Raw genomic sequence first — 16,524 nt, forward strand, 5'->3', positions numbered from 1 at the left:
CTTTCCCCCTAGAGTCAGGAACATGACAGGGAGGTCCACTCTTACTACTGTTGTTAAACATAGTATTGGAAGTCCTAGCCTCAGCAATCAGATAACAAGAAGAAATAAAAGGCATACAAACTGGCAAAGTAGTCAAACTTTCACTCATTGCAGATGACATGATACTCTACATGGAAAATCCAAAAGACTCCACCAAAAAAAAAAAAAAAAAAAAAAACCAACTGTTAGAACTGATACGTGAATTCAGCAAAATTGCAGTATATAAAATCATGGCCCAAATTTAAGTGGAATTAAGCAACTAGGCTGTGCTGGATCCCATGAGCAAAGTAGATAGCAAATCCAATCAGCATCCAGATACCAACAGGGGCCCAGGTGTCAGCTGTCAGCTGCATCATAAGGCAAATATTCACAAAGATGGTCAGTAGCGGGAGGAGAGGCACAGCAGGGACCTTAAAGTGAAGACGACTGGAGCTCTGTGGCTGTCTCCAGATGACCCCAGTGAGCCCAGTGATGAACACCAGGAGCACCACAACCAGTGAAATCCACACTGGGTCTCCAGAAAGCAGAACTGGCCACTGGGCCAGCACCAGGCAAAGAAGAGTGAGCGGCAGAACAAGCAGTAATGAGCAAACATGGACAACCCAGCCAGAGAGTGGAGTGGGGGTGGAACTGCCTGGAAAAAGTAGTCGCTGTAGAGTCAGCCTCTCTGCTGAAGGTCCATTCTCCTCCTGCATCTCTGCTTCATTTGCCCCATTCTTCACCTCAGGCTGATACCTGAGGATGAGAACACAAAGAGCAACCAGAGAATGAGATATCAGGGACCCAATTGACCTGAGGTCCAAGAGATCAGTGAGTTTAAAGAAGAATATCATGATGGCTGCAATAATTCCAAAGATCACAGAGGCCATAATGGGGGTGTATGTGCCAGCATGGATCCAGGCAAGGACAGGGAACAGGAGGCCATCTGTTGCCATCTTGTATATCAACTGCTTAATGGGTAACATAAAGCCCAAGATGCGTGCAGAAAGACTACAGAAAAATCCAAAGGTAACAATGTAGTAGGCAGGGGCCCAGCCAATATGGAGAAATGCTTCAGGCAAGGTGTTCCCGGGTTGAAGTTTGTAGTAAGGCAACATAAGTGTAAGTGCTGCAGAGACACTAAAGTACATGAAAAAGCAGATGAGCAGTGAAACCACAATGTTCATGGGGATGGAATGCTGGGGATTCTGGGCTTCCCCAGCTCTGGTAACAATATTGTCAAAACCAATAAATGCATAGAAACAGGTAGCTGCTCCACGGAGAATCCCTTCGAAGCCAAAAGGCACAAATCCTCCATAGCCCAGGGGGCCCAAGCTTGAGGTGTCATTGAGTCCAGCCTTTATGTAGTCCTCTTCTGTGAGCTTCCAGTTGTGCAGGTCCCCTTTAATGAAGCCAGTGATGATGATAAAGCTAAGAATCAAAAGTTTCAACATTGTGACTGCTCTGCTAACCAGGAGAAAGTTATTAATCCTCAGAGTCGGCAATTCCATGAGGAACAACACAAGGCCCACAACAAAGAAATCTAGATATTCTGTAAGGACACGGGAAACGTGTGGTGCAATGTTCTCATGCAGGGTCTGAGAGATCCTGTTCTCACGCAAGTAATCAAAAGCTAAGTTCCATGTCCGGACCACCATGGCTGTATCAGCAACATAGGAGAAGATGAGGTTCCAGGCAGTGATGAAAGCCCAGATTTCACCTATAGTGATAAAGATGTAAAGATATGCAGAGCCAGAATGGGGAACCTGAGAACTAATCTCTGCATAGCACAGCCCAGCCAATACAGAAGATAGGCCGGCCACCAAAATGCAGATCACAAAAGATGGTCCTGCTTGATTGCTGGCCACCTCACCAGCCAGGACATACACACCTGCGCCCAATATGTGGTCTACACTCAGCACCACTAAATCCAGAGTGCTCAGGCTTATGGCAGTGTCGGTCGGTCTCAGGTCTCTGTTGCTCCTTAGGAAGTATGCGAACCAGTTTTTGACCAAATCTGCGAAATGCCTGACACAGCATTGTAGCTGGAATTGAAGAGGGTTCTAGGAGCAGAGAGCTGTAGCAAGCACAGGAAGCCTGGAGTCTGGGATTCAGTTTGATGAAGCTGAGTTAAGTCGAGCTGGGTTGGGGCTTCCGAGTTCTGTTGCTCAGATTTCAAATCTGCTGCTTTGTATTTCATCTGCTTTATGCTGTCCCTCCATAAAGCCTAAGTAAACAATAAATATTTACTAGACAATGGTGTTCTACCAACCAACCTAAATTCAGAAGTCCCATGTCATCTGTTGCAGCCCAGAAACTGACACCAAAAGACATCATAAAAAAAAACCAAAAACCCTGCTTTCCCCCCACAAAAAGTAACAAATATCTCCAACATTCTCCTTTTTTACACACTGGATGATATAGTCCCATTTGGGTTCATCTAAGTCATGTAGCTTCATGTACTAAGCAAGCTGTAAAATGCAGCAGAGCATGAATGTATTATGCAATAATTCATGCACCAGATGTTTGCACAGTGCTTGGGCATGAGTTATGCACATTAATTCACAGAATAAAGGGCCTCATTGTATTACAGAACCATTTTTAAAATAATAATCTGAGTTTAAAATACTAATGTTGGTCCTCCACTCTTAAAACTCTTAACCCCCAAATCAGCTAGCCAGGTTTAGGTGTCACTTAGGTCCTCTTTCTCATAATTCGGCATCATCCATTAAGCTGCACTAATGGCAAAGAATGTACAGTTCAACCCTTCACATTAGCCATATAGGCTCACAGAGGCACTTTGAAAAGAGGAAGGAGAAGAAGAAGAAAATGGTGGGGCTTCATAACTCCCTGCAAGAACCAGATGAACAGGTTGTCTGGTGAAGAGACAGTGGAGAAACGGATACAGCAGCCAACTGAGGGTCCATTTCTAAGAAGGGAGCAGAGCCAGAAAAGCTGTTTTGTGAATTGTGATATTCAATAATCCTAACCCAAAACAATGAGACAAAAATTAACTACAGTTATATCTACAGTTAAGAGAGTATGATGGGTAGGGAAAAACAAAATTAAGTCACCTCGCTCAGTACCTCACAATGAAAACAATTACTTCTGTCTCCTCCCTCCCTAGGTTCCAGGAGAGAAGGAGCACTGACTTATGCAGACAGTCTCCTCTCTGGCCCCAAGATGCTCTGTAAACGCCCTGAGCCATCTCTGATGTCAGCTCCCAATGGCTTGGAGAATCTGCTCTGCTCTGTGAGCTTTATTAAAACACTGACTTGTAACTCCCTATTAATTTTTCACAAGGAGTTATTTTTAACTCACTCAAACCACTGTCTGAATATGCCAATATATATATATATATATATATATATATATATATATATACCATGCAAGTGCTTCTTCTTTTCCTCTACTCCCTGCTGCTATTCAAATGGTCCTCCCCCTTAAGGGGAGCAAGATTTTGGATGAACAATTAACAGAAATTCCCCAGAAATGAGTAGTGGAGAACAGAGAAAACAAAGCCATAAAGCCCCCACTCTCCTCCAACTCAGGCTCTGGTTTTGAGAGAATTTTGTAATGTTATGAGAGGTTTGTAAAGACAGAAAGATCAAGTCAAAATTGAAAAGTCTTCTCTATATGTTACCAAAAATATTCTCTATAGGTTACTCTATAGGTTGGGTTATGAGTCAGACCTTCTGTCTACAAATCCATCTAGACTCCTTATTTGCCACTCACCAGTTCCACTAACAAGCATGTGAAATAGATAAGGAGGGTCAGTAGATAAGGAGGGTTAAGAATTTGAGTCTTTCTACATTATGAATATGACTGACATGTCTCTCCACCCACACCCAGGCTTCAAACCCTTCAGTGATTCCCACTGCCCTTCCTTCCTAGTCCTTCCTTCTTTCATCATCTGACCTGTGCTGATTCCTCCAGCTTCACCCCCTGCCCAGTTCCTGCTCCAGCTGTGAAATTCTATACTCACTCTGCTCCCTTGCCTCTAATGGCCTCTTGTCCCATCACTTAGCTACCCCCCACTTGTTTTTCAGTCCCTAGCTCAGAGGTTACTTCACCAGGAACTTCCCCTGACCCTTATGCTGCCCTTCCTGTGTGCTCTCATAGCACCCAGGTTACCCCATGTGCCATTTATCCTAATGTATCAGAATTCCATCAACTGCCTGTGTCCTCCATGAGACTGTTCAGTAAGTATTTGTTGAAGAAGTGCACAAAATGATAAAAGAAATCAGAAACATTAGCCAGACTTCCTATATATTGACTTGAGATACATGCTTTGTAGCCAAGCAACCTTTATAAACCTGGTTCAGGTAAAGATACAAATGGAATTACTTTCTTTGTGGAAGGCAAGCAAAATGAAAAGTGTGGGGAGAAAGCCAGCTATGAAAACACTTTGACCACACATCATTCATGACAGGTATAAGCCACACAAGGTGAAAAAGAATTGTTTGCCTTTGAGGACACATGTTTTAACACTATCAGGATTCTTGTTTTAACACTATCAGAATTATAGGCAACCAACCACCCATGCCAGTTAGATAATCCTTACGTTTGTAAAGGCATCATTCTCAGGCCCTATAATCTAGGTGGGATGTCCTAAGGCAGAGGATCTTACTTAGGGGGACAGAGGGAAACATAATGAAGAGACCTGGGGACATTTTCAGACTTCATATCTTTTCCCTCTGGAGATTCTTGTCCAACTAGCCCTGTACTTCCCATGACACTCTAAACCACCTGAACGGACAAGAAATTATCTACAATTTCAATGTAAAGACATTGTAAAATCTTCCTTAACAGGAAGGCGGCACAGTTTAGTTAGGAGTAAGGCTCTGCAGGTAGACTCTTCAGGTTCAAATTGCAACTCAGCCTCATACCTGGTAACTCTGGACAAATTAGTTCATGTCTTAAAATTTAGTTTCCACTACAGTCGAATGGGAGTAAAAGAAAATACTTTATAGGGTTGTTGTAAGGAGTAAGTGAAATGATGCATGTAAAGTACTTAGCTCAGTTCCTAGTAAACAATATGTAGTTAATGTAATCTATCTAATACTTAATATTGAAATCTGATCCAACATTCCCAAACTTTGCAAATCAGTTATTCCTTACAATTTTGTAGCCTCAAAATCATCCAGTAAAACTTGAGCCTGTTAGATAGTCTGCCTGAGAAAATGAAATCAGTTTTGTTCCATATATTTTACCTTGAAACTCTAAGGAGTCTAATTAAACACCCTCATACATGTTGGTGCTAATTACTTGGGACTCCTAAGCTTACTGAGTTAGACCAGGCATTGAAAAATACAAGGCTTAAATATAATAATAATAATAATAATAATAATAATAATAATATCTTTGCCTATGGATGACTCATCTTATATCTGGAAATTGTATCAAAAACTTTGGCTTTGAGCCCTGGCTCTTCCAATTGGTTACAAAAACTAGGGTAATTGGCTGAATCTCTCTAAGCCTCAGTTTCCTCATCCATAAGGAACCTTACTTCACTTCTCTTACTGGATCAACATAATTTCATGAGAAGATACAAACTATCATGCAATGCTGGTAGAAGTAGGTAACTGGGGTCACCATCCTGAAGCACAGTCTTAGTGGAGTTAATAATGCACACACTCTCCCACCCCACAATCCCTGAGGTAAACACCCCAAGGACTTTCTCCTGAGTCCATAAAGAGGTCATATGAGCATGTTTATCACAGGAATGTTTGTGATAGCAGGCAATTGGAAGCTATGCCAGTGTCTGTTACTGAAGGGATATATACATAAAATGTGTGTATGTGCACAATGAAATACTACACAGCAGTCACAAATAACAAAGTAGATTTATAGATACCAACTTGGGTAGATCCTAGAAACATTGTTAAGTAGGAAAATATAAGCGGGAAGAGTTGTATAGCACAATGCCATTTATGTACATTTAAAAAACAGCCAAAAAACACTATATTTGTCAAGGATACACATATATCTGTTTAAAATGTCATGACATTCCTCTTCTCACAATCTTCCACCAGTTTCCATTTCAATTCAGAGTAGCAGCCAAAGTCTGCATTTCCAATGTACTACAAAGTCCTTCTGTTTCTCTCTCTTCCCACTCATTGGTCTCTAGCCACTGGCTTCCTAAACATTCTGGCCTCCTAACATACCAGGCAAGATCCTACCTCAGGGCCTTTATACTTTCTGTTCCCTATAGCCATACTACTTGTAGCGCAGATATCTACATGGTTGCTCCCTTCACTGCAGTTGGTGAAATAGCACATGTGTAGCACATCTTGCTAATCACCCTATATAAAACTATAATCTGCTTCTAACCATACAAAACAGACCTCTCCCCCTGCCTTTTTTAAAACACATCTCCAGAAGCAAGGGAAACAAAAACAAAAATGAACTACTGGGACCTCATCAAAATAAAAAGCTTCTGCACAGCAAAGGAAACAATCAGCAAAGCTAAAAAGCAACGGACAGAATGGGAGAAGATATTTGCAAATGACATATCAGATAAAGGGTTAGTATCCCAAATCTATAAATAACTGATCAAACTCAACATCCAAAAACAAATAACCCAGTAAAGAATTGGGCAAAAGACATGAATAGACACTTCTCCAAAGAAGACATCCAGATGACCAACCGACACATGAAAAAATGCTCAACATCACTCATCATCAGGGAAATACAAATCAAAACCACAATGAGATATCACCTCACACATGTCAGAATGGCTAACATTAACCACTCAGGCAACAACAGATGTTGGCGAAGATGTGGAGAAAGAGGATCTCTTTTGCATTGTTGGTGGCAATGCAAGCTGGTGCATCCACTCTGGAAAACAGTATGGAGGTTCCTCAGAAAAACTAAAAATAGAACTACCCTACGACCCAGCAATTGCACTACTAGGCATTTATCCACGGGATACAGGTGTGCTATTTGGAAGGGACACATGCACCCCCATGTTTATAGCAGCACTATCAACAATAGCCAAAGTATGGAAAGAGCCCAAATGTCCATCAATGGATGAATGGATAAAGAAGATGTGGTACATATATATACAGTGGAGTATTACTCGGCAATCAAAAAAAATGAAATCTTGCTCTTTGCAACTACGTGGATGGAACTGGAGGGTATATGCTAGGTGAAATTAGTCAGCCAGAGAAAGACAAAAATTATGACTTCACTCATATGAGGACTTTAAGAGACAAAACAGATGAACATAAGGGAAAGGAAATAAAAATAATATAAAAACAGGGAGGGGGACAAAACAGAAGAGACTCATAAATATGGAGAACAAACTGGGGGTTACTGGAGGGGTTGTGTGAGGGGGCATGGGCTAAATGGGTAAGGGGCACTAAGGAATCTACTCCTGAAATCATTGTTGCACTATATTCTAATTTAAAAAAAATAATAAAATTAAAAAAATAAAAATAAAATTTAAATTATTTATTTATTTTTGAGAGGGGGGCGAAGGGAGGGGCAGAGAGAGAGGGAGACACAGAATTTGAAGTAGGCTCCAGGCTCTGAGCTGTCAGCACAGAGCCCGATGTATGGCTTGAACTCACGAAGTGTGAGATCATGACCTGAGCTGGAGCTGAAATTGGACGCTTAACCCACTGAGCCATCCAGGCACCCCTATCCCCTGCCCCTTTATTCCCCTAGTACTTATCACTATTTAAGGTAATATATTTTTAATTTACTTATTTGTTCATGATTTGTAAGCTGCATGAAAGGAGAATTTTTTTCTCTTGGCTGTATTCTCTGCACCTACAGCTGTGCCTGACACATAGCACTGTGTAGTTGTTGACTGGATGAATGTATCTAACTAAATGTATAAATCATGGATTGGAAGAGCATTTATTTATTTTTTTTTGTGATTGTGATTTTCCTTTATTTTATTTTATTTTTATTTTTTTATTTATTTTTTAACATATGAGCATTTATTAAATACACTAAAGAAAGTCCCCCTTTACATAAGGAGGAGAAATGAGAATAGAGATCAGGATGAATGGGGAAAGTAAAATGCATTGTAAAGGGACCTGACATGAAGCTATGGTGCTAATAGTCCATCACTAGGGAAGGGATTGACTCCACTCTGTGCACTTCAGATTCAACAAAGGAATTTCATGAGATGATGTTATGAGAGGACCTGGTTCAGGGACTGATAAACAACAGGCAATCAATACATTTAAATTGAAGGAGAACTGGAATCTGTAATCATCAGGACATGGAAAATACAGAAAAGGAATACCCACTAGAAAGAGGGTGGAGAACAAGGGAAGATGGGGAGCCCCTCCCACCAGTTCCCTCTGAACCCATTTCCCTTTTACCAACTCCTCTTTCTCCTTCAGCTCCTTCAACTGTCTCTGGAGGCTCCTTACTGGGCACTAAGGATGCTTGTACCACGTTCCCTCTGAGGAACCATCTCCAGCCACCTACCTCCCAACAAAAACACAACAGTTATTCCTCACATTTGTTGAGTCACAGACCCCTCTGATGTTAGTCACCTCAAAAAAAAATGTCCTAGGGCTGCCTGGGTGGCTCAGTCAGTTAAGTGTCCAACTTTGGCTCAGGTCATGATCTCATGGTTTGTGAGTTTTAGCCCCACGTCAGACTCTGTGCTGACATCTCAGAGCCTGGAGCCTGCTTCGATTCTCTGTCTCCTCCCTCTCTCTCTCTCTCTGTCCCCTCCCTCTCTCTCTCTATCCCTTCCCTGTTCTCTCTCTGTCTCTCTCTCTCAAAAATAAATAAATAAACATTTAAAAAAAATGTCCCACTTTCTTCTGAAGTCCATCCATGGACCCTGAGCAGGAATCCCAGAGGATGGCCATCTAAATGGCAGAGACAGAAATGGGTAATGATCTTGATAATTTCTGTTTCCCTCAACAGAGTTGTTCTGGGTGATCCTCGTGTTCTTCACACTTGTACTGAAGATGAGTGAAAGTGGCTACAAAGTATGAAGATATCAGAGAAACAACCCAAAGAACAAAACCTCTAGGAATTAAATAATCACATTTTATGACACCAACATAAGTAGGAAGAACAAACAAATGAACAACCAAACTTATAGAAGGGAAAGCAAACCCATGATTAGGAATTCTGAGAGAGACTATCACAAATCCAGCTTATAAAAACACAGAGAAATATCATTCTCTAAGGCCATGTTCAGAAATACCCTTTCTCCCTGTAATAATCTGTGATTAATCCAATAGTTTATATTCACTCCAGACCCTCTGACTCAGCTGTCAGAACCCACCCTAATCCCCCCTACCCTCTGGCCCATCACCTCCTTCCTAACTCAGCTCCTCACATCCTGACTTACCTTTCCTGGGATGAGTCTTTGGCCTGGGTAAGTTACCCTGCCATGGATGCCCTCCTCACTCCTTTTTTCCCAGTCTTGACCCTCTACCTCTTTTCAACCCTATCCTACAAAGTTTCCTCCCATGTCTAGGAAGGGTTTCCTAAGCCATCTTAACTGATCCACATCTCTAGAACTTAACAGAATATCCTTATGCTCATTTGAAACATTTTCCCTGTCTGCTGATGTCCTGGGTATGTCACTTAAATTTCTTTAGAGTCTCACTTTCCAGAGGGCAGGGCTAACATCCATATGCCTTCTGAATTCCACATTCCCATCTTAAACTCTCACTACCCAGGATTAAGATCTCCTAATAATTGTAGGAAACAACCAAGAAGGCATTTAGGACAGAAAAAGTGAATACGTAGATGCATTTGACCACTATATCTTCAGATTCCTAGAATATTTATTTGTTTGCTTATTGATTGATTGATTGATTGATTGAAAGTTACAAAGGGGCAAACAAAAGTGTAAACATGACACTAGAACAGGTACCATCATCTATTTCAAATGCATTTCCTGAAGTCATTTCCTAATAAGGATCTTGGGTCTATGAATCTCAGTTTTATTAGGAAATAGTGTCTTCCAAAGGAAGTGCATGCTCAGGGAATGTGCTTAAGGAAAAACAGAGAGGGGGCCAGGGAACATTAAGCCAGTTTGTATGAATTCCATAATAATGCTGGCTCTGCCTTCCTGCCCTCCTCCTCCCTACGTTTCTGTCAGCCTCTGAGCTCCTTCCAAACTCTAAAACAAAAGTTTCATCCCACGTCCACAAGAAGAACTCCAGTCAAATCCAACATTTCACCCAGAAAATTTTAGCCTGTCTGGCTTTCCCATCCAGCTCTATCCACTCGCCTTTTTCCTGGAGGTCATTGTGTTCACTCCTCTGTCTCTAAGAAGGGTACTGCCCTCCTGATGGACCTTTCATTTTCAAAACATTTTTCCAAGGCATTAAGTTTCCCTGGTTTATGTGGTTGGGTGTTAATACTCCTGCCAATAAGCCTCGTGGCTCCTCCTGAATAGCCTCAAAGATAGTTTGGATAACAAATGCTTTTCTAGACGTTTCATAAAGACTTGAGGGGAGGAAGATGGCGGCGTAGGAGGACGCTGGACTTACCGCGCATCCTGCTGATCACTTAGATTCCACCTACACCTGCCTAAACAACCCAGAAAACCACCAGAAGACTAGCAGAACAGAGTCTCCAGAGCCAAGGGCAGACGAGAGGCCCACGGAAGCAGGTAGGAAAGGGCGGAGAGGCGGTGCACGCTCCACGGACTGGCGGGAGGGAGCCGGGGTGGAGGGGTGGCCAGCCGGCCAAGCAGAGCCACCGAGTCTGGCTTGCAAAAGCGGAGGGGCTGGACGGAGTGTGTTCTGACAGCAGGCGGGACTTGACATCTGGAAGGTTATAAGCTAACAGCTCTGCTCAGAGAATGGGAGGGCTGGAGGACAATGGGAGGGAGAGTTGTTGAGCCCCAGACGACAGAGCTCAGCTTGGCGGGGAACAAAGGCACTCGCCAGCACCATGTCCCTTGCCCATCCCCCAGCCAAAATCCCAAAGGGAACCAGTTCCTGCCAGGGAACTTGCTTGCACCACCCAAACACCTAACGCTGTGCTTCTGTGGATCCATCCCTCCGGAGGGTCTGACTCCCTCCCGGTGCTGCAGGGCCACTCTCAAAGTGGATCTCCGAAGGAAATGCGAGCTGAGCCTGCCCCTCCCGCCCCTGTGCAACTTGCCAATCTGCCCCAGCTAATATGCCAGATCCCCAACACCACAAGCCTGGCAGTGTGCAAGTAGCCCAGACAGGCCATGCCACCCCACTGTGAATCCCGCCCCTAGGAGAGGGGAAGAGAAGGCACACAACAGTCTGACTGTGGCCCCAGTGGTGGGCTGGGGGCAGACCTCAGGTCTGATTGCGGCCCCGCCCACCAACACAAGTTATTCCAGACAGCACAGGGGAAGTGCCCCGCAGTCCCGCACCACTCCAGGGACTATCCAAAATGACAAAATGGAAGAATTCCCCTCAGAAAAATGTCCAGGAAATAACAACAGCTAATGAACTGATCAAAAATGATTTAAACAATATAACAGAAAGTGAATTTAGAATAATAGTCATAAAATTAATCGCTGGGCTTGAAAACAGTATAAAGGACAGCAGAGAATCTCTTGCTACAGAGATCAAGGGACCAAGGAACAGCCAGGAGGAGCTAAAAAATGCGATCAATGAACTGCAAAATAAAATGGAGAAAACTACGGCTCGGATTGAAGAGGCAGAGGAGAGAATAGGTGAACTAGAATATAAAATTATGGAAAAAGAAGAAGCTGAGAAAAAGAGAGATAAAAAATCCAGGAGTATGAGGGGAAAATTAGAGAACTAAGTGATACACTAAAGAGAAATAATATACACATAATTGGTATCCCAGAGGAGAAAGAGAGAGGGAAAGGTGCTGAAGGTGTACTTGAAAAAATAATAGCTGAGAACTTCCCTGAACTGGGGAAGGAAAAAGGCATTGAAATCCAAGAGGCACAGAGAACTCCCTTCAGATGGAACTTGAATTGATCTTCTGCACGACATATCATAGTGAAACTGGCAAAATACAAGGATAAAGAGAAAATTCTGAAAGCAGTTAGAGATAAACGTGCTATAACATATAAAGGGAGACCTAGAAGACTCGTGACTGATCTCTCTACTGAAACTTGGCAGGCCAGAAAAGAATGGCAGGAGATCTTCCATGTGATGAACAGAAAAAAATATGCAGCCGAGAATCTTTATACAGCAAGTCTGTCATTTAGAATAGAAGGAGAGATAAAGGTCTTCCCAAACAAACAAAAACTGAAGGAATTTGTCACCACTAAACCAGCCCTACAAGAGATCCTAAGGGGAATTCTGTGAGACAAAGTACCAGAGACATCGCTACAAGCATGAACCTACGGACATCACAATGACTCTAAACCCATATCTTTCTATAATAACACTGAATGTAAATGGACTAAATGTTCCAACCAAAAGACATAGGATATCAGAATGGATTAAAAAACAAGACCCATCTATTTGCTGTCTACAAGAGACTCATTTTAGAACTGAGGACACCTTTAGATTGAGAGTGAAGGGATGGAGAACTATTTATCATGCCACTGGAAGTCAAAAGAAAGCTGGAGTAGCCATACTTATATCAGACAAACTAGACTTTAAATTAAAGGCTGTAACAAGAGATGAAGAAGGGCATTATATAATAATCACAGGGTCTATCCATCAGGAAGAGCTAACAATTATAAATGTCTATGCACCGAATACGGGAGACCCAAAATATATAAAACAATTACTCACAAACAGAATCAACCTTATTGATAAGAATGTGGTAATTGCAGGGGACTTTAACACTCCACTTACAACAATGGATAGATCATCTAGACACACGGTCAATAAAGAAACAAGGGCCCTGAATGATACACTGGATCAGATGGACTTGACAGATTTATTTAGAACTCGGCATCCCAAAGCAACAGAATATACTTTCTTCTCCAGTGCACATGGAACATTCTCCAAGACAGATCACATGCTGGGTCACAAAACAGCCCTTCATAAGTATACAAGAATTGAAATCATACCATGCATACTTTCAGACCACAATGCTATGAAGCTTGAATACAACCACAGGAAAAAGTCTGGAAAACCTCCAAAAGCATGGAGGTTAAAGAACACCCTACTAAAGAATGAATGAGTCAACCAGGCAATTAGAGAAGAAATTCAAAAACATATGGAAACAAATGAAAATGAAAATACAACAATCCAAATGCTTTGGGATGCAGCGAAGGCAGTCCTGAGAGGAAAATACATTGCAATCCAGGCCTATCTCAAGAAACAAGAAAAATCCCAAATACAAAATCTAACAGCACACCTAAAGGAAATAGAAGCAGAACAGCAAAGGCAGCCTAAACCCAGCAGAAGAAGAGAAATAATAAAGATCAGAGCAGAAATAAACAATATAGAATCTAAAAAAAACTGTAGAGCAGATCAACGAAACCAAGCATTGGTTTTTTGAAAAAATAAACAAAATTGATCAAACTCTAGCCAGGCTTCTCAAAAAGAAAAGGGAGATGACCCAAATAGATAAAATCATGAATGAAAATGGAATTATTACAACCAATCCCTCAGAGATACAAGCAATTATCAGGGGATACTATGAAAAATTATATGCCAACAAATTGGACAACCTGGAAGAAACGGACAAATTCCTAAACACCCACACACTTCCAAAACTCAATCAGGAGGAAATAGAAAGCTTGAACAGACCCATAACCAGCGAAGAAATTGAATCAGTCATCAAAAATCTCCCAACAAATAAGAGTCCAGGAATAGATGGCTTCCCAGGGGAGTTCTACCAGACGTTTAAAGCAGAGATAATACCTATCCTTCTCAAGCTGTTCCAAAAAACAGAGGGGAAGGAAAACTTCCAGGCTCATTCTATGAAGCCAGTATTACTTTGATTCCTAAACCAGACAGAGACCCAGGAAAAAAAGAGAACTACAGGCCAATATCCCTGATGAATATGGATGCAAAAATTCTCCATAAGATACTAGCAAATCGAATTCAACAGCATATAAAAAGAATTATTCACATGATCAAGTGGGATTCATTCCTGGGCTGCAAGGCTGGTTCAATATTCGCAAATCAATCAGTGTGATACATCACATTAATAAAAGAAAAGATAAGAACCATATGATCCTGTCAATCGATGCAGAAAAGGCCTTTGACAAAATTCAGCAACGTTTCTTAATAAAAACCCTCGAGAAAGTCTGGATAGAAGGAACATACTTAAAGATCATAAAAGCCATTTATGAACAGCCCACAGCTAACATCATGCTCAATGGAGAAACACTGAGAGCTTTTTCCCTGAGATCAGGAACACAACAGGGATGTCCACTCTCACCGCTGTTGTTTAACATAGTGTTGGAAGTTCTAGCATCAGCAATCAGACAACAAAAGGAAATCAAAGGCATCCAAATTGGCAAAGATGAAGTCAAGCTTTCACTTTTTGCAGATGACATGATATTATACATGGAAAATCCAATAGACTCCACCAGAAGTCTGCTAGAACTGATACATGAATTTAGCAAAGTTTCAGGATACAAAATCAATGTACAGAAATCAGTTGCATTCTTATACACTAATAATGAAGCAACAGAAAGACAAATAAAGAAACTGATCCCATTCACAATTGCACCAAGAAGCATAAAATATCTAGGAATAAATCTAACCAAAGATGTACAAGATATGTATGCTGAAAACTATAGAACGCTTATGAAGGAAATTGAAGAAGACATAAAGAAATGGAAAAACATTCCATGCTGATGGATTGGAAGAATAAATATTGTCAAAATGTCAATACTATCCAAAGCTATCTAGACCTTCAATGCAATCCCAATCAAAATTGCACGAGCATTCTTCTCGAAACTAGAACAAGCAATCCTAAAATTCATATGGAACCACAAAAGGCCCGAATAGCCAAAGTAATCTTGAAGAAGAAGACCAAAGCAGGAGGCATCACAATCCCAGACTTTAGCCTCTACTACAAAGCTGTCATCATCAAGACAGCATGGTATTGGCACAAAAACAGACACATAGACCAATGGAATAGAATAGAAACCCCAGAACTAGACCCACAAACGTATGGCCAACTCATCTTTGACAAAGCAGGAAAGACTATCCAATGGAAAAAAGACAGTCTCTTTAACAAATGGTGCCGGGAGAACTGGACAGAAACATGCCGAAGATTGAAACTAGACCACTTTCTCACACCATTCACAAAAATAAACTCAAAATGGATAAAGGACCTGAATGTGAGACAGGAAACCATCAAAACCCTAGAGGAGAAAGCAGGAAAAGACCTCTCTGACCTCAGCCATAGCAATCTCTTACTTGACACATCCCCAAAGGCAAGGGAATTAAGAGCAAAAATGAACTACTGGGACCTTATGAAGATAAAAAGCTTCTGCACAGCAAAGGAAACAACCAACAAAACTAAAAGGCAACCAACGGAATGGGAAAAGATATTTGCAAATGACATATCGGACAAAGGGCTAGTATCCAAAATCTGTAAAGAGCTCACCAAACTCCACACAAAAAACAAATAACCCAGTGAAGAAATGGGCAGAAAACATGAATAGACGCTTCTCTAAAGAAGACATCCAGATGGCCAACAGGCACATGAAAAGATGCTCAACGTCGCTCCTCATCAGGGAAATACAAATCAAAACCACACTCAGATATCTCCTCACACCAGTCAGAGTGGCCAAAATGAACAAATCAGGAGACTATAGATGCTGGCGAGGATGTGGAGAAACGGGAACCCTCTTGCACCGTTGGTGGGAATGCAAATTGGTGCAGCCACTCTGGAAAACAGTGTGGAGGTTCCTCAAAAAATTAAAAATAAACCTACCCTATGACCCAGCAATAGCACTGCTAGGAATTTACCCAAGGAATACAGGAGTACTGATGCATAGGGGCACTTGTACCCCAATGTTTATATTTTTCTTGTTTCTTGAGATAGGCCTGGATTGCAATGTATTTTCCTCTCAGGACTGCCTTCGCTGCATCCCAGTGTTTGGATCATTGTATTTTCATTTTCATTTGTTTCCATATATTTTTGAATTTCTTCTCTAATTGCCTGGTTGACTCATTCATTCTTTAGTAGGGTGTTTTTAACCTCCATGCGTTGGGAGGTTTTCCAGACTTTTTCTTGTGGTTGATTTCAAGCTTCATTGCATTGTGGTCTGAAAGTATGCATGGTATGATTTCAGTTCTTGTACACTTATGAAGGGCTGTTTTGTGACCCAGCATGTGATCTGTCTTGGAGAATGTTCCATGTGCACCTGAGAAGAAAGTATATTCTGTTGCTTTGGGATGCAGAGTTCTAAATATATCTGTGAAGTCCATCTGATCCAATGTATCATCATTAAGGACCATTGTTTCTTTATTGATCCTGTGTCTAGTTGATCTATCCATTGTTGTAAGTGGAGTGTTAAAGTCCCCTGCAACTACCACATTCTTATCAATAAGGTTGCTTATGGTTGTGATTAATTATTTTATATATTTGGGGGCTCCCATATTTGGCGCATAGACACTTATAATTGTTAGC

At 41.5% G+C, this 16,524-nt stretch overlaps 1 pseudogene; it reads right to left on the bottom strand.

Annotated features, from left to right (window-relative positions):
* Positions 1 to 236: 236 nt before the first annotated feature.
* LOC122224319 overlaps positions 237 to 16,524 on the bottom strand; it is a 49,636-nt pseudogene continuing 33,348 nt past the window's right edge.

This window comes from Panthera leo, chromosome B4 (assembly GCF_018350215.1).
Source record: "Panthera leo isolate Ple1 chromosome B4, P.leo_Ple1_pat1.1, whole genome shotgun sequence".
NCBI lineage: Eukaryota > Metazoa > Chordata > Mammalia > Carnivora > Felidae > Panthera > Panthera leo.